At 47.8% G+C, this 25,132-nt stretch overlaps 1 long non-coding RNA gene and 1 pseudogene across 3 annotated transcripts; one reads left to right on the forward strand and one right to left on the reverse strand.

The window, feature by feature from the left end:
- Positions 1 to 4,600: 4,600 nt before the first annotated feature.
- Positions 4,601 to 19,032, forward strand: Gm35097. Of its 3 annotated transcripts, XR_385592.3 has the most exons (4): positions 4,621 to 5,049; positions 5,739 to 5,862; positions 16,186 to 16,382; positions 18,789 to 19,032. It is a non-coding gene; the product is annotated as a predicted gene, 35097 (long non-coding RNA). The 3 variants fall into 3 exon arrangements; XR_385591.4 differs by having other exon boundaries at positions 4,601 to 5,862; XR_385593.3 differs by having other exon boundaries at positions 4,601 to 5,862; positions 16,250 to 16,382; positions 18,789 to 19,001.
- On the reverse strand, positions 20,289 to 21,573 carry Gm4766 (predicted pseudogene 4766; annotated as a pseudogene).

A 25,132-nucleotide genomic window follows, 5' to 3' on the forward strand; every position in this document is an offset into this window, starting at 1 on the left:
TATTGTTACAATAAACTACGTTTTTTAAAACCTCAAATAAACATTGCTTTCCTATTAGAGATTAACTCTCATGTCGTAATGCAGTGTCGTTTTGAATTCCAAGTCATAACCTAAGACATAACCAGCATGCTAAGACATAACTAGCATGCTAAGACATAACCAGCATGCTAAGACATAACTAGCATGCTAAGACATAACCAGCATGCTAAGATATAACCAGCGTGCTAAGACATAGCTAGCATGCTAAGACATAACCAGCATGCTAAGACATAACTAGCATGCTAAGACATAACCAGCATGCTAAGACATAACCAGCGTGCTAAGACATAACTAGCATGCTAAGGCATAACTAGCATGCTAAGACATAACTAGCATGCTAAGACATAACCAGCATGCTATTCAGCTGCACTGTCCCATCTTCCTGCTGCAAAGGCCTGGCCAAAGGAAGAGTTTCCCTGCCTTCCTCACTGCGCCTGATTATATGTGCTGTTGCCATAACCTAAGGCTAAGCTGTGACTTTGCCCTTAATGATTAATTCCGATTGATCCTTGCCAAATTCCTCTGCCAAGCCAGTGCCAATTAGCTGTTACCACTTAACAGCCATCCAAGGCTCAGCAGCTCAAAGCGCAGAGTGCAGAGCGGCTCCCTCTTTGGGTGATGGAAGAGATCTACTGGCCTTGAACAGCCTCATCAGTGTGGAGTTCATGTGGCTCTGTCTGGCTTAGGGTGGCTGTAACTTAGACACTCGTGCTCTTTCCAGGGTCGTGTTAAACCTGGGCTTGTTTATAAAAACCTGGCAGGATTTCACTGGGAGAACGGGAAGTGAGGGAAAGAGCAGCAGATCTCCGCTGACACAATGTCACTTCTGCTACACTGTTACAGTCTAAACAAACCACGGGGGTTCCCAGAGTTAAGAGGTGAGAAAGTTGATGTAAATTAACTGCCGGGACACTATTAATAGGTCTTATATTATTTTTCACAATATTCAAATCCCACTTGCTTTCCAGGCAAGGAGACCCAATGTTGCCCAAGAGTGAGTGATAACAGAGCATCAAGATCATGATCAGGGGTCTTCTGAGTTTTCTGTGATCAGGTGATTCCCTGGGGACTGGCGCTGGCCCTTTAAGATGCTTTTGCTGTGAGTGAGGCAGGCTGTAACTGAAATGATAAGACCTACGCTCCCAGGAACCCACAGCAGACCTGTGGTCCGCAGGTCGCAGGTCTCGGGTCGCAGGTTGGCATTCCCTTATAGGATAGGGACAAGCTCATGAACTCCCACCCCTCCACGAGGAGCTCTTGGCTCCTGAAAAATTCTGGGGGAAATGAATGAATAAATTCGGGAGGAAAAACACCAATCCCCACCACAGCATAAACTGGGCGCGGTGTCTCTGCCTGTAACTCCTCGATTTAGGAAGTAGAGTCAGAAGCATGAGAAGTCTGTGTTATGCTTAGGTACTAGGTAAATTTGAAGTTCGAGGCCAACCCTGGCTAAAGACCCTCTCTTGAGAAAGATCGTCCGCAAGGGTTTACTGAATTGGAGGCAGAAAGGGTCAGGTGTGAAGGGAGCCAGTGACCAGTGGGACAGCTCCAAAGTTGTCCCGAGCCAGTGCCTTACCGCTCTGGCTATACACAGCAAGGCTCCAAGCTGAAGTCCCTAGGGTGGTGGCAGACAAAGAAAAGCTGCCTCAGAACTTCCTCTTGCCCATTCTTTTCTTCCCAAAGCTGGGCTTAGGTAAGACAGTTTTATCAACCCGGATTCGATATCATGGTCTTCTGCTTCTACCAGCTGAGGTAATGTCTCTCCTTGTGAGAAAAAAAAAAAAAAAGCATCTTCTAGACTTCTTCGAGATGGTCCAGGCAATAGGCCTTGCTGGTTCTAAAAGGGAGAGCCACAGCTCCTCACATCTGATTCCAGGCTCTCTGGCATTCGGTGAGGCATGGGAACCACCAGTTGGCTTGGTGTTTGCTTGGGCCTTAGAAACAAACAGGCCTGAACCTCGGTAGTTCCCAAGGCCCAAGATAAAGAGCTAGCCTGCTCTCTGAGCCCCTGCTCTGCTGGCCAGTCAGCCTAGCTCAGTGGCGGCTTGTGAGAATACAGCACGGAGCTCCACGCCAAACACCTTCTCCGGTTTTTCTTTTCCTCTTCTGCAGTTTGCTAATCCTCGGGCGAAACATAATCGCAGAGAAAAATGTTCAAGGCTGAACACAGCGGGGAGGAACCAGGCGCTGGCTCGCACCCAGTGGAAATAATGCGCCGCTGGGCTCCACGAGGCAGGAATATGGATGTTAAACAAATACAGTCCCCAGCCACCCTAGCAACTGCTTGTTTTCCACAGAAGGCCCCCAAATTTCCTCAGGTGGTTCACTCGACTCCAAGGTTTCATCACCTGAGATGTTTTACAAGACAAAAAATGAGCTGGGAAGTCAACCCAGCAAAAACTCCAACCAGGAAAAGAATGGAAAGAGAATTAGGTCATTTATACCTCTCTAGGGCAAAATAAAAGTAACAACAGTATTAATATGTCATAAATATATAATTATATGTTATAATTAAACCCCGACAGTTTACATTCATCATCCGCGTTTTGCTCTCTCCCAAGCCAGAGGAAAATGCTTTTTCCTCCTTGTGTTAAGATGCAAGGAATTAAAACTTCCTGGTTCTGACTGTCTCCTGTCACTACGTTACAATGACAGAACATCGAAAGAAACCAGAAAATGGGCTAAAACCTTCTGTAGTGGAAAAAGGAAAGGAGTGGGTGTTTAAGATGACTTAAGCTCGTACATATGAAATATGCATATGTATTTACAGTTCCTTCCTTAGTGGCTGCAGCCCCGGCAGCCTCATGTCACGGCTCCTGTTTTATAGATGGGCATGTGAGGTGAGGGTGTGGTTAAGGCCACGCAGCGCAGATGGAGCCATGGAGACAGACGAGTTCCATGGGTTCTAGACAGAGGTAGGATTTGTCTAGAAGCAATGATACATGTTAAAAACCAGTTCCCCTGGAATTGTACAGATAGCTCATTGGGTAAAGTGCTTGCCATGCGGGGACCTGAGTTTGATACCCTGCCCACCACACATAAAGGCACATCTTATAATCTTATCACTGCAAAGGTGGAGATGCAAGAATCCTTAGGGCTCACAGGCAGGACAACCTAGCCTATGTAACAGGTTCCAGGCCAGCAAGAAATCCTGTTTACTAAAGGTAAACGGTGTCTGAGAAATGACCCCATGATTGCCCTTTGACCTCCATGTACACATACATGTGAGTCCAGGAGCACACACAGAGACACAGGCACCCGCAAACACAAAGCAACTTCTGTCTCCTTTGCCATGACTATAAGGTAAGCAAGTACTAGAAGATGATGAAGTTCTAGGCACATCAAGAAGATGAGAAGCGGTCAATGGTGAACTCTGCAGGCTTGTGATGTAGGTGTGCCTATAAGCATAAATTGGTCATAAATTGGTACTGAAACCAAACCTGGAGCAAGCCTTCCCATTACTGTTGGTCCAACGGTATGCTCAGAAAAGCAGACAGAACTACCCAGGGGAATTAGCATTTGTTCTAGGAAAGGAGATGAGAAAGTGGCAGCATTTGCTGCTGTGTTGCCTGCTGTGTTCCCAGGCAGCCCTTAGCAGATCTGGCTCCTAAGGCTCTTAAGGAGTTATAGCAACCCTGCCATTTCTCTGAGCCTCATACAAGACAGGTTTTGAAGTGGGCCTTCCTCTTCCTGTCGCTGACAGTCTCAGTCTGCCAGGTCCCCGGCTACAGAACAGCTCAGGGCAGAGACAGGCTCTTTGTGCTTCCTCGGCTGAGGAAGAGCTCAGCTCTGTAGATCCACTATTAAGTGTGTAATTATATTCTGCCATTTTTCTTTTAGTGTACACCTGTGTGGGCATTCCTGTGCATGGGCATGTGTACATATGTGTGGCCGCCGGAAGACAACCTTTGAGTGACATTCCTCAGGCACTGCCCACTTTGGTTTGTGAGACAAGGTCTCTTTGCTACCCTGGAGCTCACTGAATAGGCTGGGCTGACTGGTTAACAAGCCCCGGGAGTCCACCCGTGCCCCCCTCCCTCCAATCAAAGAAGAAAATCGGAAAGAAATTATCATGTGCACTCTGACACTAACAATAAAATCCTAAGACTCCAAAGCCGCAACAGTCAAGCTGTGTGGAGGCAAATAGACTGCTGAGTTCCTAAAACCAGCTCGGAAAACACAACAGCCTTCATCTGACAGCCTTCATACCATGATCCTCGGGCAAGAAGAGGAAAGATACCACCAGAGCCCAAAATTCAGTGATTTCGTAGGCTGGGCAACAGATGGCACAGAGAGTCTTACACGGGGACAAGCATGGCCCAAGGATGGAGGCAGCCATGTTCCCCAGAGGCAGCTAAGCCAGCTACCTGGGCCTCATGTACCATTGTACCCAGTTGGAAATCTCATTGCACAACAACATGCAACACACACACAGCAGAATCAGAACACAGAACAAGAAACAGTGTGGAAGAGAGTGCCCATCCCCCACCCTAGCACCTGCCCCATTGCATAGGAATGAAGGCCGTGGTTGTTATGGCTACTATTGGTTGCCTACAGGACAGACTCTAGAATCACCTAGGAGACAAGTCTCTGGGCATGCCTAGGAAAAGCTTTGAAGATTTGGATTAATAGGGGTGGACCCTGACCATGGGCGGCACAATTCCATAGGCTCAGATCCCAGACAATGAAAGAGAGCAAGCTGAGCAGTGTTCTCTCTGTTACTGGACTGCAGATGAAATGTGACCGGCCACCTAAAGCTTCTCTCGCCCTGCCTCTGCTGCCACTGTGGGCTCTCTTCTCAAACTGAGCCAAAACAAACCACTTCTTCCTTCCTTAAGTTATGTTCATTGGCTATTTCATTACAAAAATGAGAAAAGTAACTACTATCCCTGCCCGCTGATATTCAGCACAAAGCAGCCTCAGAGACACTGACCAGACAGCTCAGCTCAGATGGAGGATGCGCTTGTGCCTTTACATGTGGCAGAATTGAGCCATGTGGTATAGGGGAAGGTAGTGGTTCTAATTGGTTTTTGATTGTGTCAATAAAGGAAGCAGAAGCTAATTATTGGGCGAAGGAAAAAAGATGGGATATACGGGTTGCCAAAGGAAAAGGGGAGGCAGGGAGAAAGAGGATTTGGACCAGGTTGTGGAGCTGGTAGGAAGCTACATACGTGTAGGGCTCAGGCACCTAATAGTGTGTAGCCTCTGCTGGGAACAGAGGCCAAGGAAGATGGAAGGAGCTAGTTGCTAAGATTAGGGTAGGAAATTCTTTGCCCAGCCATTGGGTTATCTGGCTATTATTTAAAATAATAAAACTGTCTAGTGTTTTCCATTCGTGGCAATAAGGTGGGCAGGAGGAGAAAGTGGGTGGCCAGGGTGGTTATTGGTAGCTTGGCCAAGCTAGTCATGAGAGGCCGCTGGAGTGTGGACAGCAGCTCCTGGATTCCGCAGGTTGGGGGATAGTTGCGATCGAGTTGGAGATAGGGGAACCGGGAGAGGTCACAGCAAGGGCCATGGCACCAGGCAAAGAGATAGTGTGATTTTAAAACTATACACAACAATGTGGCCTCCTCCCTAAGGATTATGGAACATGTGCTCCAATTCCCCATTCTGGATTCCATTTCCAGAATCTTCCTAATTGCTTGTTGAAGCCACCACTGCCAAATACGGCTGTCACTTCTGCCTCTTTCTTCCCTCAGCTTCACCGAAGCACTTGACACAGCTGACCTGCCTCTTCCTTCATGCTCCAGTCCTGTGACATCAACCTTGACTGATTGGCTTTCTCACACACTCTTCGACCTCTTCAGCTGCTTCTTCCTCCAAGTAAGTACTTAATATTGAAGTTCAAACTCAGTTCTAGGTCTTTCCTACTGGGACTCTGAACGCAACATCTACAAATCCTGACGTCAACGGTGTCATACTGATAGAATCCAGTTGTTTCCGTGACAGCTTCATTTCAATATCTAATCCAAATACCTCGTGACCAGAAGACAACTTCATCTTTTGCTGTATACTTTTTCCCCCAAGTGCAACCAACGAAAACCCAACATTCACCCAAGTGTTGGAACTCAAAATGGAAGGACGCCTGGGCTGACAATGCTCCCTCCACGGGCCAAAGACCATCTAGCAAAGACCCAATACCAGGCATGAGAAGCCTTCTGTTGAGGTGTTGGTTATGGCTATCCAACAAGAGACTACCCAAACATTATAGGGTATTGCTGTTGCTCTTGATTTCCCTCCATAGGTGGAAGGCAAGACCCTATGCTCACGACACCAAGCCCTTCTGACACAGTTCCCAGACCTGAATGTTCCTTCCCTGAGAACTAGCTCTCATGGTACCTGAAGGTGCCATGCAAGATTCCAAAGAGGGAAACAACCAACAGCCTTACCCAGCTATGACAACTACCAACAATAACGACCAGCATGGAGTGATAACCCTGAAGGTGCAGTAGTGGCATATATATCTTGGCAGTAGCCATTAGCTCTCTAATTAGACTTAGAGCCAATCAACAAGAGGGAAGCCATGCCTGATGCTGGAAACCTGATGGCCAACTACCGCCAGTAGATACCACAAGTCATAGATCTTGGAGAATAACCTTCAATACCCACTTTACTAAAACAACATAAGCCCTAACTATACTGTAAATATTTGTCCTCATACCCACAGATAAATGTAGCCTTCATCCTTCATCAAGAAAGTGTCTTCTTTCAACAGACAGAGACTATTACAGAATACCACAACCAATCAAATGCAGAGTTGCAGAACCAAGTCCCAATGGATGCATCCACAAAACAACTCCTGAACCCAAGGCTTAGGAACACAGCCGAAAGGGGTCAGAAAGACTGTAAGAGCCAAAAGATCATGACTGTGCTATAAGAAGCTACACCCAGAAAGTCTCACCAACATGACCACATAGACATGCTCTGAATAAGAACAACAATGAACATTACAAAGTAGATGATGGAAAGCCCATGAGGTCTCAACTCTACACAAAGAACTATAAGCAACTAAGAAATACTGAGAGTGGGAGAAAGTCTCCCCCAGGGAAGAGCTCACCAGTTGTTCATCCAATACCAAATGGTCAGCCTGGAAATATACTTAAACATAACCCTATACAGGCTGAGCAGGTTACATTTAGGACTATATATGAATTATGTATTATGCACATAAATATATGAATATAACAGCAGTTAAAAGAGCCCATGAGAGATGGATATAGACTGGTTTGAGGAAGAAAAGGAAGGGGGAAATGATATCATTATATCTCAAAATAATGTTTTAGAATATAAGGACTCATCTGTAGTCAGCCTTGCTCCCAAACCCCACACCAATACATCAAGCACAAACCTATTCAACTCTGCGTCGTTACAGCTGCCTCCCAACCCAAGACTCGTGAGCTGAGCTTCTGAAATCACCTCATGAGCTCTTTGCAGCCCCACCCATCCAAAACCCTTCAGAGTGTAGCTACTTCCTGTGGTTGGTTTGTCACTTCCTTGGAGAGGGCTTCCTGCATCCAGCCATCCTCCTCTGCTGACCTGTTGGACTAGCCCCCTCACTTTACAGCATTTTAAATTCTCTTATTAATTAATTGATCTTTTTCTGCCATGGCCCAGCGGAATATAAACTAGAAGAGTGAGATTTTTGTGTCCCTCAACGCCTACCACAGAATCTGGAATTCGGAAATACACAGTGATTAAAACTCACATGTAGGCATAGCTAGAAAAGTGCCTTTATTCCTACAGAAAACATGGTTTATAGGGAGGAAGAAGGCACAGAGCTGACTGGAGGGAAAAAAAAAAACAAACAAATCTGCTTATGCTAGATGGCTGGACCTAAGGACTTCACTGAGGACAAAACCAACATGCCCTAGGCTCAGCAGATGGCACATTCACAGGCACCGTCCACTCAGGTTGTCACAAAGTCCCTCGTAGTGTGTGTGTGTGTGTGTGTGTGTGTGTGTGTGTGTGTGTGTGTGTGTGTGTGTAGAGATCAGAGGACAGCTCATGGAAGTAGGTTTCTCTCCTTCCACCATGTGAGTCCTGGGTTTAAACTCACAACAGGCTTGGCAGCAAGCACCTTTACCCACTGCTCCATCCTCATAGTCTCACATGTTACAATGCCTGTGTGCCTCTAGAAACAGTGTGTCAAATCATCTCCTGTTTTTTTTGGTTGGTTGGTTGGTTGGTTTTTCAAGACAGGGTTTCTCTGTACAGCCCTGGCTGACCTGGAACTCACTTTGTAGACCAGACTGACCTCGAACTCAGAAATCCACCTGCCTCTGCCTCCCAAGTGCTGTAAACACCATTGTGTCACAGGCCCTGGAAGTTGCTATTTTGTTCTTGAGGCTGTGCCCATTGATAAACGCAAGGTTGGTTCGTTCACAGTGACGTCTCAGATGCCACGATTCATTTCTCTTTCCCGGTGGCTGCTTTTCTCTCTATGGTTTTCACTGTCATGGCACTGAAGGGCTTGGGGGACACAGCCTCCTCATTTCCCCCCAGTGCCTTGCTGTCTTTGATAACACTACTAGCATCTCTGGTGAGCTGGCCTGCGGACGGGAGCCACTAGGCAGCAGCCTTACTAGACACTACCAATTTGCTCTCTGAAAGTGCTTGCACCAATTTACACTCCAGTTCGGCAACCGCCCCGCAGTGCCAGGCTGCTGCCGCCGCGTTCTGCTCTCAATTCCTTATAATTTATGAAAGGAAAATATAAAAGAGGCGCTATTACCTTATTAAAAACTCCAGCTTCCTTTCCCCCTGCAGAAAGGAGAGGAGAGAGAAGGGTGATTGCATATTGGATTAGGGCCTGGCACGCATTCATCAACTTTATAGTAGCGCCGGCTTGGAATTCGGGTCTCCTGAGGGGAGAGTAGGGCCACTGGAAACAAGAGACACTTTCACCGCAGCCTTCTCCAGGAACGCAGGTATAATTTACTCCAAGGTACAAAAAAAAAAAAAAAAAAAAAAAAAGTTTGCACTTACAGCCTCCCTGGTTCCAATCAGGACATGAAGGAAAGTGCCAAGACACCAGAGAATAAGCCAGCTCTCATAAACCTTCCAGCCAAGGGTTGCAAGCTCTGGCAGGTAGAATCAGGACTAGGAATGAACCAGAGTGCTCAGGCAGCGCTGTCTCTGAGGTCGGAACAGTGACTGGTGACCCTCGGCCCCCTCCTCAGCTCCCATCTTTACCACACAGATGACTCTTGTTTATCTCAAAGCGCAGTGGCACCAGCCTGCCACAGGCTTCGTGGAGTCTTCCCCTGGGATTTTATTTTGGGGGGCTCTTCTAATCTGAAATCCTTCTTTCCCTGCTTTCAAACCTGTGACATGGTCACCCCTGCGCCACGGTTCTTAGTCTGCCGGCCTGGATCCAGACTTGCAAGAGGCTCCTGCCAAGGACCAGGGTTCCCAGAACAAGGGATTCCATCTTCCCCAGCTTGGTACCCTACCTGGTGTGCACGAGCTGTTTGATTCCGGAAGGAAGAAAGGCAAACAGCCGCTCAGCAACAGCTCAGAGGGTTGACTTCACCGGCCATCTGACCCTCTCTCCCTGCGCAGGCAGTAAGGGATGGCGGTGCCCTGGCTGTCTCTGGGCTGGGCTGCAAAGTCCTGAGGCAGGCGCCATGCTGTGTTCAAGGGCTCAGTGGTTGGTGGGTGGCACACAGTATGTGTGGACTAGACTGGGCAGCCCTGAAACTCTACCTGCACCTTCATATCCTATGCAGCCCCTAATGTCTAATTAGCTGTAGGTATCTCATTATTGGTGAAAAAGAATGGAAGAATTCTCTCATTAAAGGTTGGGGCAGAAGGAAAAAACAGAAGGGCCCTGCTGATGCCCCTCGATGAAGACCGACCAAAGAGAGCCCGGAGGGAGGTATAAAGAGACCTGTTTTAATTGGAAGGCTTTTCCCCTCCATTTTCTTCTTCGTGTTTTTAAGTTCTGACTTGGATCCTAGAAATTACAGCCTCTTCCAGCATCGCCTCTGCGGTTGGAAAAATTGCTCATTTCACTTTTTAAACAAACAATGGAAAGTTCCTTTTAAAGGAAAAAAAAATCTTATTAGCCCAAGTCCAAAGAGATCTGCTGAGGCTCTCAAGCAGATCTGAAGAGGTTACCCACCACCATGGCTGACATGGTCCCCATGGACAGCTTCACCACAGAGCCCGTGGGACTCCTTATCCTGAGGGAGGGCTTGCTTCCCAAAAGAGCCCACCCCTCCTGCTGGAGCCAGGGTCTACTGAAGACCTCACAGGCAACTCACAGAAGGAAACCACTCAGACATGAAAGGCAGGGAATATCCTTTCCCCAAATAAACAGCCCGGGGACGCTGCATTGGGAAGCAGGTCCCATCAGACAAAGCCACAAATTAAGATCACAAGATGCTGAGCTCTGGGTGTGGGCTCTGTCTTTAAAATATCTTCCAGGAAGCTGCCCCTAGGGCAACCCTGTCATGGCGTGGTCCCTGCTAGTGGGGCCTCAAGTGGCATGCACATCTGTGTTGTCGTCGGAAGTAGCAGAGGAGCCTGAGCAGGTTGGGAGGGTGGGAACATTCATCGTTTAGGGTTATTAATATAGGGGGGAGGGTTGTGGAGTAGGAGAGACGAAGCTATTCAAGATTTGTGTACCACATGGCAAGGAATAGGAGCCTGGGGCCCCAGCTAGCTCTGACCCTGGTAGAGTCTGTCCTCCACCATCAAGGCTAGAGAAGGACACTCGGACTGTTTCACCCAGGACTCAAGGCTCTTCCATGGCGGCAGGCATAGCTGAGCCCATTCTCCCTTCCTCATCTTTACACACCCTGACACAGGTTGGCAGTCAGCTATATGATGAGTCTGGGGCTTGCGCTGTCTCTCCTGACCCCAGTTCAACCTGAACAGTGAAAGGAGTTGGGAGGTATACTGTTGCCTTTCTGGCTGACGTGGTCTTGTTCAGGTATGTGTAGACTGCTGGAAAGGGTGTGAACCGCGGTACAGCCACAGCAAAACACAGCCAGCACTATTTGAAGGGAGCCTAGCAAGGGATCCCCCAAAGTGTAGGCAATACTTCCTACACAGTCAGACCTCGTGAGGTAGAGCTGAGAGGTAATAGGGGGGTCTGGAGAGCTTTGCATGTTTACTTCAGAAAATGAGAAATGATTGAAACAAATGGGGCAGTTATTCAGCTTAAAAAGCTGAGGTCAGAGGAGAGGGCTCAGAAGGTAAAGCGCCTGCTGGGCAAGCACAATGAACTGCATTTGGATCCCCAGACCTTACATAGGGGGATGGGCGTGGTGAGATGGTGGGGGCGGGTTTACATGCTGATTCCTGGAGTTTGCTAGCTAGCAGTGAGCCAATCAGTGAATGAAAGGTTGGGGGACGGGGGACGGGGGTGGAGGGGGGTGGGGGGGGGGGACATGGGACCCTGTTTTAAAAGACAAGGTAAAGTGTGATTGAGGGAAACGCTCAGTGTCAGCCTCTGATCTTCATATGTAGGTGCACACACACACACACACACACCCCAGTAAGTACATTATGAAAAAAAATATTAGAAAAGAAGCTATGCTCAGCGATACACCCAACGTGTCCCAGCACTTGGGCGGTTGAAGCAGTAGTTAAAGTATTTTAAGTTGAAAAATAATAAACCCAAAGAAAGGAAAGGGAAGGAAATAGTAAGACTAAAGGCAGAAATTAATTACAAGACTTAGAGAGAGCAGCCAGTCCTTTGAAGAGGGAAAGCTGGGTGAGCCACGAAGCAGGCAGTGAAGAACAGGGAACTGTCCACTGTGGAGACAGGACAGAGAATGGTATCACGGGCAACCTTATATTGACACACTTCCGAACAGAGAAGGATGAAGAGGCTACATTCTAAGGCAAGCACAGCTTCCACAAGTACCACAAGCACAGGGCATCTAGATCCTGACATAATTACTAAGCTGTATCATCGGTCAGATACTAAAAGGAAATGTTCCTACCTGGGGGGCTTTACAGCAGCTGGGCATGGTGGCAGGTGCCAAAGGTCCCAGCATCCAGAAGATAAGTGCAGAGGGCCAGCCTCAGAGACATAAAGAGATTTAGGGTAGCCTGGGCTACATGGGATGGGGGAAAGACACACATACCCAGAGAGACAGAGGCACACACACACACACACACACACACACACACACACACACAGAGAGAGAGAGAGAGAGAAATAGTTGAGAATTCTAGTATAAACCAAGAAATAGGAAGAAAAGGGAATATTTCCTTCTCTCCAAGGAAACAAAGTCAAGTCACTGTGGTTGTTTGAATGAGAATGGTCCCATATATTTATATATTTGGTCACTTGGTCCCCAGCTGGTGGAATTGTTTGGGAAGGATTAGGAGGTGTGGCCTTGTTGGAGGAGGTGTGTCACTAGGGATGGGCTTTGAGATTGCAAAGGATTTATTCCTCCCTCTCTCTCTCTCTCTCTCTCTCTCTCTCTCTCTCTCTCTCTCTCTCTCTCTCTCCCTCTCTCTCTCTCTTTCGTGTGTGTGTGTGTGTGTGTGTGTGTGTGTATGTGTGTGTGTGTGTGTGTGTGTGTGCGTGCCTTCTGCTTGTGGATGAAGATGTGAACTCTCAGCTACCACCCCAACACCTGCCTGCTGCCACATTCTCTATCATGATGGTCATGGACTCTAACCCTCAGAAACTGTAATCCCCCAATACACCCTTCCTTCTATAAATTGTCTTGGTCATGGTGTCTGCAAAGCAGTAGAAAAAGAATCAATAGCCAGATAGCACCAAGGAAGAGAATTCTAGGCCAGCCTCATCCTTAAGCATAAATGCCTAGTGTCTGAACAAGGGGTAAACATATATTGTCTTACAATTTCTATTCCTGTGAAGAGATACCATGACCACAGCAATTCTTATAAAGGAAAGCATTTCATTGGGGCTGGCTTACAGTTTCAGAGGTGTAGTTCATTATCATCATGATGGGAAGCATGGCAGCATGCATGGCATGGGAAGGGTAAGAAGATTAAAGCCTATAGCCTCAGTCTCATCCCACAGGGAGTCTGGAGTTTGAAATGACACCAAGAACAAGTGACATGTCCATCACAGAGACTAAGCACCTTTTGTCTAACTGAATTGCTCTCTAAGGCTCTTCATGGGTCTTTCTCTGGTTTTAACCAAGGGCATGATGGCCACACCCTCAGTTTCTTTTTGCAGCACCTCTTTCTAGCAGGAGCCTGATGTCACCGTCATCTGGCATCTGCAGATAGAGAGAAACGTCTGAATCAGCAAGTCTGGCTCCTTTGTGTGTTTCATGGTTTTCCCTTGACCTTGTGTCCCTCCTGGTGCATTCTGGTGTAGGCATGAAGAGCTGGGGGTGGGGGTAGCTTTGAACACATTCAGCTGGCAAGCTATGTGGCTCTTCAGGCACTTTTCCTTTCCATAGAACTACAGGTGAGCCTGGGGCTAAACCTTCTGCCAGTGTGCTCCGGGATTCCCTTGATCTGCTTCCAAGAACATGTTTGTGATTTCCCACTAAACCCCTCATCTAGCCTCCTGCAGACTATTCAAGGTTCCTAAAACCTTCTGGAACACACCCTCCCATGTCTTTTTAGCTACTACTTACTTTCAACATCCAAAGCCACTCTTGTAATAAACTCTAGGATGATGTCACATTCACAAAAGAGCTAATTCCTGCTGAGCCCACGGAGGAAGAGCAGGATGAAGGCCCAGCATCTCTGCTTTTCCTCTGTGCTATCTCCTTGACTTTGGCACAACCTTCTGCTTGATTCTGCATGGTTATCTCGAAGGAGTGTCTGTCCACCTGACCTACCTCATTTCCCTTCAAGACTGAAGACACAAAAAATAAGTCACTGCTTATTAAACACTTGTAAGTCCAGAAGCATCAAGTCTTGCAGGAAAGACCACCTTGCCTCGGATGAGGGCAATTATATATGGTGAGTGACTACACCCTGGAACAGATCATCTTGCAGGAACCACATTGGTTCCCTTGGAAGGACAATGTCAGTAATGAGTAAAGTAATAATTTATGGGGCTATGGCCCCATAATTTATAGTATATATAATTTACAGTACTATGGCTGAGGCCATAAAAGATGAGACCACAGCTTGACAAGAACCAATTAATACCTCTTGTCCTGGTCCCATTATTCCTCTACTTAAAACTCACATCAGCACCCAAAGATGACTTAGAGATTATTGGATTCCCTTTCTTTATTCTTCCTCCAAATGAGTTGATTATTATATGTGTTAACAGTGTGTTTCATTGTTAGTGTGGCGTTGGGACAGATGGTTAAGCCTAGTTTGTTAGACCTGCTAGCACTGAAGCTTTGGTTACATCTATTTGAAGGCACTTGTCAGGCAAGATATCAAAAACACAATCTGTATAATTGTTGAGTGTTTTGTAATAATTTATCCCTAAGCACTTAACAGTTTTGGAGGTTCAGTCTTAGCTGAGAGGTTGGCCCAAGGCCCACTGCAGAGTCATTAGGAAGTCAACTTGGGCTAATGTCATAAGAAGGCTTGACCAGGGGAGAGGATGGCTCGCTCCCCTCAGGCTGAGATGAACATCGTCAGACATGGTGATGTCCTTGGAGCATGTGATAAAGGGGACCTAACGTTATATTCTATCGAGGATTATTCTGGTTGCTATGTAAATAACAGGCTGCAGGAGAGACCAAGGAGACTGAAACTTGTAGGCACCAGATGATGGGAGGCTTAGACCAGAGAGAGAGCAGCAAAAGTCCAGAGAAATGCTGGGATTGTGACTATGCAATCGATATTTTGAAGACAACACCTGGTAAGATACGCTGATGAAGACAGTATTTATTTTCTCTCAGAAAAACCAAGAAAAGAAATCTAATCTGTATTTTATGAAACCAAAGATGCATGTATGGTCTATGGTGTGTATGGTGCATGGTACACGGATGTGTCTGTGTCCGTGTGCACGCGTGTAGAGACCAAAACTTGATGTCCTGTATCTTCCTCAGCCTTTCCCCTACCCCCTTATTTTTCGACCCAGGATTTTTCCACTGAGGTTAGGAATCTGGCAAGACCAGCTTGCCAACAGATTTTAGAATTTCTGGTACATGGCCCCATGCCTGGCTCTCTTCCCCGAGTGTTGGAACTACACACTCAGGTATCCACACTTGCAAGGCCTGCACTTGATTGCCTGAACCATATCACAGTCCCTTGATCCAAGTACTGTATTAACATGTTTTGTGGCATGTTGGGGAATTGAACCCAGGGAACTAGACCATGGAAGATAAGTGCTATACCACTGAGTTACAGTGCAGCCAGAAAACTTGGTTTTGACCTGAACAAATTGGAGAGAAAAATCACCATTGACCAAGATGGCCACCATCTGCAATGACTTAGGAACATATTATCAGTATTTTACGAGGGGGGAAAGTGAGATTTTTTTTTTTTTTTTTTTTTTTGGAATGCTTAAATAATTTGCTGGAGGTCTCCAGGATAGTAAGTGATGTGGCCTGACGGGTTTCTGACTACTGTGCTCTGTTTTCTGTTGAGCCAAGAATAGTACTAGATGGGATGCCTTGTCAACACCCTTTCCTCGAAGCTACTGGCAGATAGCTGGGTCGCTTCCAGATGGTTGGCTCAGTGGTAGGGGCAGGGCCTCTGAGGGTATACTCATCCCTACTCTACCAGATGGGCCCCCGGGTGCTCACTGCCTAGGCCACTGACACCCCCCTCCCCCGTAGGCCTCCAGCGAGGGTCTAGAGTCACGTGACACCGAGCAGTCCACGGAGAAGGTGGAAGTCAGGGAAACCTGTGCCCCACATGCCACCAGACTGGCCTGCTCTCCAGCTGGCAACTGTTAGCACCGCCACATGGGCCAGCAAACCGGCTACCGGCTTTGTTGTCTGCGATGCCAACAGCAGGAGTCTGAAGCATGAAGTCCGGGCCCCTGGGACAGCCATTGCTGTAGCTACCCACATCTGGACTGCCTAGGGCGACAGAGTTCAGCACTCCCCGGGTCTGGATTCCTTTAGAAGCCGGCTTGCTTCTAAAAGTTTTCTGCTTTTTCTCTGACTCCATCCCCACCCCCACCCCTTAAGCTACATTCCAGGTCCTGAGGAGAAAAATTTGAGTGACGCCCCAGGAGGGAGAGATTCTCTTCGGAAGCTGATATCTCTGTACTCCCTCTCTTTACAGTGCAGAGGGATGACACCATTTCCTTCTTTTTTCTTCTATTTTCTTCTCCTCTGCTGGAGGAAAGGATCTCGTGAGTGTCCCTACACCCCTGAAGCAGTGATTTGTTTTGCCTCACATTAGAGGAAAGCAATGTAAAGGTGAACCCAAGGAATACTGCAGCCATATTTACAGAGACTTTGGCTCACCGGAACCTGATGGTGAGGAGTGTTGGGGTTTCCTGTTAATCTCAGAAGGGCTCTTGGGTGTCAGTACTGGTTTCACTACTAATACAAAACTCGAAAGAGATTCAAAGGGAGATTCTAACCAACAACAAACAGGGCTGAGGCCCACATACTTAGAGACACTGAGACACAAAATTTCTGCAGGGCAAAGTCAAGCCTTACACAGAGTGGGGGGAGGCGGGCCAGCCAGGATGTTTTGACAAAACAAAGCTAGCATCCGTGATGATCTGATGAGACTCAGGTCCCATGATGGTCGGGAGAAGGAAGGAATTGCTACCAGCTTGAAACTCTTTGCCAGTGCGTGAGTACGTGCGTGCGTGCGTGCGTGCGTGCGTGCGTGCGTGCATGTTTGAATTGGGGTGTGCATTGCTATTCTGCACATGTGGAAGACGGGTGTCCTCCCCTCCCACCTTGTCTGAGACAGAGTGTCTCGCTTTTGCTGCAGTGCACACCAGGCTAGCGGGCCTTCGCGCTTCCTGGGAGTCTCTTGTCTCCGCCTCCTGTCTGCATAGGAGCCCTGAAGCTGCAGATGCAGTCTACCACACTCAGCTTTGCATGGGCTCTGGAGATTCAAACCCAGGTCCCCAAACTCACACGACAAGCCCCTTACCCACTGAGGCATCTCCTCAGCTCCCATCAGCTTTATATTTGAGAAGGCGTCTCACAATGGTGTGGAATCTCTAATTCTCGGCTAGCCATGCTGCCCAGTAGGTTCAGGCATCTGCCAGGCTTTGTCTTCCTAATGATGGGATTACTAGCTCATGCTACCATGTTTTATGGGCTCTTGGAGTTGAACTCAGGTTCTTGCACTTACAAGACAAGTGCTTTACTCATTAGATCATCTGCCCGGCCTCTCAAGCAAGAATTTCACAAACAGTAGTTTAATATAATGTATGTGTCCATGTGCCTGGGGCATTGTCTTAAATATATACTGCTCCTTTGGAAACACAAAGAGGAAATTAGTTGACAAGTCATCAAAAGTATGTTATAAGAGAATATATTGTAATGTAGGGTCATGGGTGTCTTAGGTTGGCAAATGAGAAAACAAGATATAATAAAGAGAGGTATTTCAGAAAATAAAAACTGCATTTAAAATCAACAACAGTATGACAAAAACAAACAAACAAACAAACAAACAAAAACAAGGTAAAACTCAATATTTAGATAACCCAGGTAAGTCACTGATGCCTCAGGCCTTCCCACCTGTGAAATGGGTGTGAAAGGCTTTTCTTCACAATTGACCAGCAAACACTTTTGCCTCCTGGCCCATCTCCTCAGCCTCTCCATCTTTTAACGTGAGCATTTGGGAGGTGGAGGGGTAACTTGTCAGCCGACGCATGCTTCTTTCCTTTAACTTTTAACCTTAGGGCACTTTTGCATTTGCTGTTTCAAATGTTTGTTTAGATTGAGTTTGTTGACCCCTTGAGTGTTTTTATTGTGCTTATTTTCATTAAGATATTGCTGGGGGGCGGGAAATGCAAACAACCATAGAGAAAAAAATAACCCAAACAAGTTTGCAGAATATGTATGTATAGAAATGTCCCCTAAACATAAAGAAATGGCTGGCCTCCTTCATGATCCAAAGAATGCATGGCAAAACCCCCATGAAGATGCGGTTTGCTTCTCAGCTGTCAACCGTCCAGCGAGCCAAACTCCAAATGTTTAATGACACATTCAAGTGTCATTATGGCGCCAATATCAGGCCAATTATCAAGTGACCAACTCTTACTCCAGCCCCACCCTCCTCTCTTCTGATATGGATCCTTCTAGACAAACCTAAGCTTTGCCACTGGCTTCTGATGGGTTCTACCAGTAGGGGGCGACAACAGAGGCTGTGAGACAGGAGGCAGGGGAGGAAGTGGGCCTCCCTCCTTCCTCCTTTGCTTCCTGTCTATCTGCTTCCTGCTTGTCCTTGAGAGAGTAGCTCTAGTCGCTGACAACATTGGGAAAATTAAAGAAAGCACCCCAAAAAAGTAAAATCTAATTAAGTTACAAGCACAGTTACCATCTGGCCCAGGGGCTGGGTCCTCCTCGTTCCAAATGACACATGTTTATAAGGGTCCATGATCCACCAAAGAATGACACCCCAGTGTCAAACATATGTAAACGCAAAGGGTGCTTTATTCTGCAGAAGTCAAGCGTGCTGGATGGAGTCTCCCATTACCATGATAGAGAGACCCCCAAAGTGAGCTCTCAGGCCTGATTTAAAACACATTAGGGAATTCCAGGGTAGATGACCTCTATGTTCAAATGTTGGGTCCATCTCTACTACGGACATTCCATTACAGGGGTAGGTTGGGGGCTGGAAACTTGCTGGGGAGGTCTGGAAACAGTTGCTGAGGAAGTCTGGAAACTGTTGTTGACCCATTGTCCTTGCCTCAGGCCAGGTGGCAGGGCAGCGTCTGAGGCCTGGACTTGCCTGAAATTGCCCAGTTCTTGGAAACAGAGCTTAATTCTTCTTAACTGCCAACTTGAAGCCTGTCATGAAATCAGCCTTGCCTTCTCAGTTCAGGATCATCTCTTACAGCGTTACTTCAAACAGCAAGAGTTGCCCAATTACAAATGTAAACTATAACATTTTATAGCACTATTTTTTAAATGAATATTATTAATAAAAGGAAAAGTGTATTACTCTAGTGTTCTTTTTTTTTTTAAAAAACCAGAGGAAATTTAAAAGTATATTTATAGTTATAGATAGCTGTGTATTAAATCTCTAGAAGCATACACAAGAAACTGGGGCAAGGATAATCACCCTGCTGGGTAGGCGGGTCAGGCCAGTCTCTCCAAGATGCTTACTTTGAAGATGGCTCAGAAGTACTCTGGGATTGCAGGAGGCAGGAGAAAGGTGAGGGCACCTGAATATGGACACTCCTGGGGAGGAAGGAAACCAGAGACAGAGGCTCCCCTAGCCCTGGCCTTTGGAAAGTATGTGGGGGGTTAGTGGAAAGGAAGGTCTTCCTTGACACAAACATCTGGGTGTGAGTCCGAGCCTTGAAGGTAAGCCAGAGGCTCAGCAAGCCACTGGGCCACCAGATCTCATTCTACCATGGTACAGCCAAGAAAATTTGAAAACTTGCCAAAGAGAAATTAGGCAAACCAGGACTTGACTTGTATCTATAATCCCAGCACCCAGGAGGCTGAGATGAGGACTGCTGTAGGTGCAAGGGCAACCTAAGCTATAGTGAATTTTATAACAACTACAGCTACAGTGTGAGGCCACGGGTTTGTTTTGTCTGTTTTAGTTTGTTATTTGGTGGTGGTAGGGGGGGCTGTCTTTGTTAGGGTGTAACTGCTATGAACAGACACCATGCCCAGTGTAAGTCTTATAAAAGACAACATTTAACCTGGTTTATAGGTTCAGAGATTCAGTCCATTATCATCAAGATGGGAGCATGGCAGCATCCAGGCAGGCATGGTGCAGGCAGAGCTGAGGGTTCTACATCTTCATCTGAAGGCTGCTAGGAAAAGACTGGCTTCCATGCAGCTAGGATGAGGGTCTTAAAGCCCACACCCACAGTGACACACCTACTCCAACAAGGCCACGCCCCCCCAACTGCCACTCCCTGGGCTGAGCTTATACAAACCATCACAATGGATAACTCTGCTTCTTTTTGTTTATTTGTTTTTCAATTGGTTTTCTATTCTTTCTTGTTTTTTGGGGTTTTTTTTTGTTTGTTTGTGTTTTTTTGTTTTTGTTTGTTTGTTTGTTTTGGGTTTTCGAGGCAGAGTTTCTCTGTGTAGCCCTGGCTGTCCTGGAACTCACTTTGTAGATCAGGCTGGCTTCGAACTCAGAAATCCGCCTGCCTCTGCCTCCCAAGTGCTGGGATTAAAGGCGTGTGCCACCACGCCCGGCTTTGTTTGTTTTTACAGTACTACTGTGTTATGCAGGTGGAGCCCCAGACCTTGTGCATGGTTGGGAGATGGCCAATGATCCCTGCCTCCTGTCCTATGTCAGACAATGTTCAGATCTGTGACAGAAAGGGACCGGCCAACAAGCTCCGCACAACTCAAGGACTGAAGGAGTGGACCAGGCTGTCTGTCCTGGGGTGCCTGGGGTCACTGCTTCTCCACACCCTGCCAGGACCATGGCAGAAATGGTCCAGAGGCTTCCTATTTGCTTGATCCCACCTCCTCCTCATTTCTTGGATCTATGACACCACGGTGGGCATCACTGATGCTCAGTTGTCACTGTCCTTGTTATCCCTGTATGCACCCAGCTGGCTCAGGGAGGACGCAGCAGATGTCTGGGGTGTAGGGTTGGCTGTCTTCCTGTTCTCGGGGGCACCTGCGGTGGACACCTTGACTTGCTCTGAGCCCCCTTTGGCTTCCGTCTTTACCTTCTTTGGTACAACCAAGCCTGCCAACTGTGCTTTGCCGCACAGGGCCTCTGCCTTCCTCTTGGTCTTTGGTACCTTGTGGAGGCTGGTCGTGGGGTTGGGTCTTGCAGCTGCCTGTAGTCGGGAAGGTGGAGCCTCATCCTCTGAGTCGGAGTCATCCGGAAGCCTTCGATGGTGAGCCTCCTGCAGCAAGGCAGCTGTCTCCAGCTCATCTTCCTCCTCCTGCTGCTGTCGCCACTGCTCCTGAGACAGGCGGTGTTGCCGCAGCATGGCCTCGAAATCCACGTGTGCCTGCCGCTGGTTGAGGTCTTTCAGCTCTTGCAGGTTTGCCAGCACTTCCATCTCCAGCTTGGAGTCCTTTGTCCGGTTCTCTAGGACCTTCATGGGGTTGTTCAGTTCCTCGTCCTCTCGCTCCTTCTGCACGCGCTTCTCCTCCTCCTCCAAAAGCTTCTCCGCCTGGAAGTTGCGCGTGGCCCCGTGCTCCATGGTGTAGTCCGTGTTCTCTGGGTCCGTCTTGAAGGTGATCTCAGCCAAGCAGCGCGTGCACTTGATGTAGAATCGGAAGATTGACAGGCCCAGGTAGGCCTCATTCTGGACTGTTTCCTTTCGTGCGTTGAACTTCTTCCCTTTGTAGATGTACTCTCCACAAGTCTTACACCTCATGTTGAAGGGGGCCATCAGCCGCACCACATACTGCCGGTCCTTGGGTAGCTTGAGTTTCGGGATCTTCGATGGGTCAAAGTCAGGTGGGTAGTATTTGTTTAAAACTTTCCGTTCGGACATCTTCTCTTCCTGTTCAACAAACAAGCGAAGAAGCTGTTCTCTTAGTCGTTGTGGAGTTTTCTCTGATCACGGTAACTCTGCTTAGTCTGTAGTCCAACTAATGGGCAGCTGTGAGTGGAAGTCCAAGGATCTAGCAGTTGCTCAGTCCCACAAGGCAAGCAGGCAAAGAAGAGAGAATCTTCCCTTTTCCAATGTCCTTATGTAGGTCTCCAGCATGAGGTGTGGCTCAGATTAAAGGTGTGTACCACCACACCTGGATCTGGGACTTGTTTTGTCCCAGGATGACCTTGAACTCAGAGATCTTCTTGCCTCAGTCTCCTCTGATTCATGGCCACTGTGCCTCAAGATCTCCAGGTCAGAAACGCGTATCTCCCAGCCTCAAGGTCAGGATCACAGGTGAGCCTTCCAATTCTGGATTGCAGTTAATTCCAGATACAGTCAAATTGACAATCAGGAATAGGCACTACAGGGACCTACCCTTACAAAGTCCAGACAATGGAGGGAGAGGGAGGGAGGGAGGGAGGGAGGGAGGGAGGGAGGGAGGGAGGGAGGGAAGGAGGGAGGGAAGGAGGGAGGGGAGAAGGAAGGGAAGGAGGAAGGGAAGGAGGAAGGAAGGAAGGAAGGAAGGAAGGAAGGAAGGAAGGAAGGAAGGAAGGAAGGAAGAAGAGAGGGAGAAAAAAGGAAGGAAGGGAGGGAGGGAGGAAGGAAGGAAGGAAGGAAGGAAGGAAGGAAGGAAGGAAGGAAGAAGAGAGGGAGAAAAAAGGAAGGAAGGGAGGGAGGGAGGAAGGAAGGAAGGAAGGAAGGAAGGAAGGAAGGAAGGAAGGAAGGAAGGAAGGGCTCTGAAGCAAGTGTCTGAAGCACCATATAGCGGCCACACAAATCTGACCTTTGTTTCAGCCTCCACTCTGTCTGAGGCCCCAACCCAGCAAGACCTAAGAACCAGGAATAATGGAGCAGACACAGGGGCAAGCTGACCTTCTGCACCTTCTCTGCCCCATGGAGGGCGAGTACCTGGCCACCCCTTCTGAGCCACCTGGAACTGTTGGTCCTATTCTGACCTCACACCACCTAGGTCCATCCGGTGGCAGCTGCCCTTGGAGCAGCTGTTAGCACCCTGGCAGAGGTGAGGGTGTTGGAGGGGCGGGGAACTGGTCCTGGATCACCAGGGCAGCCACAGGCTCCTCTGAACAGTGCTCTCTTCCCTCTGCCCCTGCTCCATTCCAGGGATCCCTTTGTTCTGGCTTTGGGACAGTGAAGGCCAGGAAATGACTCTTCTCTGGGTTGTCTTTGCCCTCAGCCTGCACCCAGGAGTCTCAGAGGAGCAGGACCCTGGAGGTTCCTACTTGGAACAGAACTTCAAGCCTGAGTCGTTCCTCGGGGGATCTCCCTGCTGTCTTTGGGCCACTGTGAATGGCCCGGATAGTTAGAGGCTCGTGGGCGTTGAGGCTCCACAGAAGGCTTTACCTGGAAAAATGGGAGGATGGCTCCTTGAACTAAGACTTTGAGAAGGCTTGTAAGCCAGTTCTCCGGAAGCCCTTGCTCAGTGCCTCAGCATTGAACAGCACTCCCTCCCTCCCTCCCTCCCTCCCTCCCTCCCTCCCTCCCTCCCTCCAGGCAGAAAGGTTCCCCTCTTGCTGCTGGTGACATAAGCAGTCTATGATTTAAGACAGTGCTGGCAGGAGTAGAACTCAGCCTTGACATCATGATGCTTATTAACTGCAGCCTGAAGCCTCTGCTGGAGGACACAACGCAGGTTCAGCGACTGGGCCAGGGGCCAGCAAGAAGTGTGCTGACTGAGGCGGGAGATAGGGCAGGGAGGAAAGATGGATCTGGGATGCTTCATCCCTTAGGAAAACAAATGGTTTTCACACTCCTGGCTCTGTCTTTTATCTGTAACCAATTACTATGCTAATTCTGCCTAATTCTTCATGTTGTTCCAAAAGAAACCTCGAAGGTCTGCTTGCCAGCAGCCTTAGGCTTAGCCTTAGGTTCTCAGAAGGAGAATACTATATATTTGTTCTTATTTTTTAAAAGTGTAAGGGGAGATGCATGTGTGTGTGTGTGTGTGTGTGTGTGTGTGTGTGTGTGTGTGTGACTAAGTGTGCTTGTGTGTATGTGTACATGTATGTGAATATGGAGTGTGTATGTGTGTCTGTCTGTGTGTGTGTATTCAAGGATATTAGATTAAATTAAGGGAGAAGTGACCTTGTGGCAAGATCTCCCCCCCCCCCCCCCACCCTCCAGCTAAACTTAAATCCAAGCATGGTAGTGCAAACCTTTAATCTCAGGAGGCAAAGACAAGACCTCTGAGTTCAAAGCCAGCTTAGAACAGAGCAAGTTCTAGGTAAAGAAAACCTTAAATGCAGGTTTGGTGGCCCACACCTTTAATCCCAGTGTTTTATAGGCAGGCAGATCTCTGAGTTCAAAGTCAGTCTACAGAGCAAGTTCTAGGACAGCCAAGCTCAGGGAGTAAAGGAGTTGGAAAACAGAAAGCTGGTGATAATGTAATAGAACAAAAGGGCCATGTTCCAGTCCTGGCATGCAGCAGAACTTGGCAGCTTTGGCCATGTGGCTCTGGCTTTATAGATAAGAGGAAAAGGAGACTACTGGGACAATTGATGCCGGTTAGCTGGAGCTAAGAAATTAGCAGTGATTACGTGGCGCACGCCTTTAATCCCAGCACTCGAGAGGCAGAGGCAGGTGGATTTCTGAGTTCGAGGCCAGCCTGGTCTACAAAGTGAGTTCCAGGACAGCCAGTACTACACAGAGAAACCCTGTCTCGAAAAACAAAAACACAAAAACAAAAACAAACAAACAAAAAAGAGACCAGTATCACTGAGGTAAAATCTGGGAAATATTTCTGAGAGCACAAAGAAGCTGTGTTCCAGAGATAGCAAAGATAGTATCTCATACTGCAACTGGACTTGGTAATGTGTAAGAGTCACCCAGGTGGTACTGGTTTTGAAGGCAGGAAGGGGTCATGGAGAGCAGCTGAGGCTTGGTACTGTGAGAGGCTATGGAAGACCATTGGTGAAGGTGCAGCCTCTGTTGAAGTTGATGGCCCAGGACTGAAGAAGTCATGCAAAGAAGTTAAGGCTTGGTACTATGAGGAGAGACTGTGAAATGCTATTGGTGAAGCCTAATTGCAGCAGAAGACCCCAGTGTACTGGAGATGCCAATACCATGGGATGGTCACCAAGAATAGCAGCAGCAGTGGAATGGATCAACCTGAGCTTAGAGTGCTACAGAGGGCAGAGCTAAAGAGGTGACAACAGCCCTTTGATCATGTGGGGATCCCAGGCATCAAAACAGGAAGCTATAACATCAACATTGCCTTGGAGACCCCAAGATTTTTGAGATGCCAGAGCCTTAGGATATCTGCTCAGGAAAGCTGCTAACAGGGTGGAACCAGCCCAGGAGAAAGCAGTTTGTTGCAGTCAACAAAGATGAAAAAGGAGTGGAGATCTGAAGACCACTTTGACATCAGCCATGGAGATGCAGAGTTTGGCGTTTGCCCAGCTGTTTTCCTGTCTTGCTTTGGAGATTATAGTTAAGTCATTGGATGAATCTCAGAAGAGACCTTGAACTTTGGACTTTTAACGTTGT

The sequence above is a fragment of the Mus musculus genome, chromosome 17 (genome assembly GCF_000001635.26).
Source record: "Mus musculus strain C57BL/6J chromosome 17, GRCm38.p6 C57BL/6J".
In the NCBI taxonomy this organism is placed as follows: domain Eukaryota; kingdom Metazoa; phylum Chordata; class Mammalia; order Rodentia; family Muridae; genus Mus; species Mus musculus.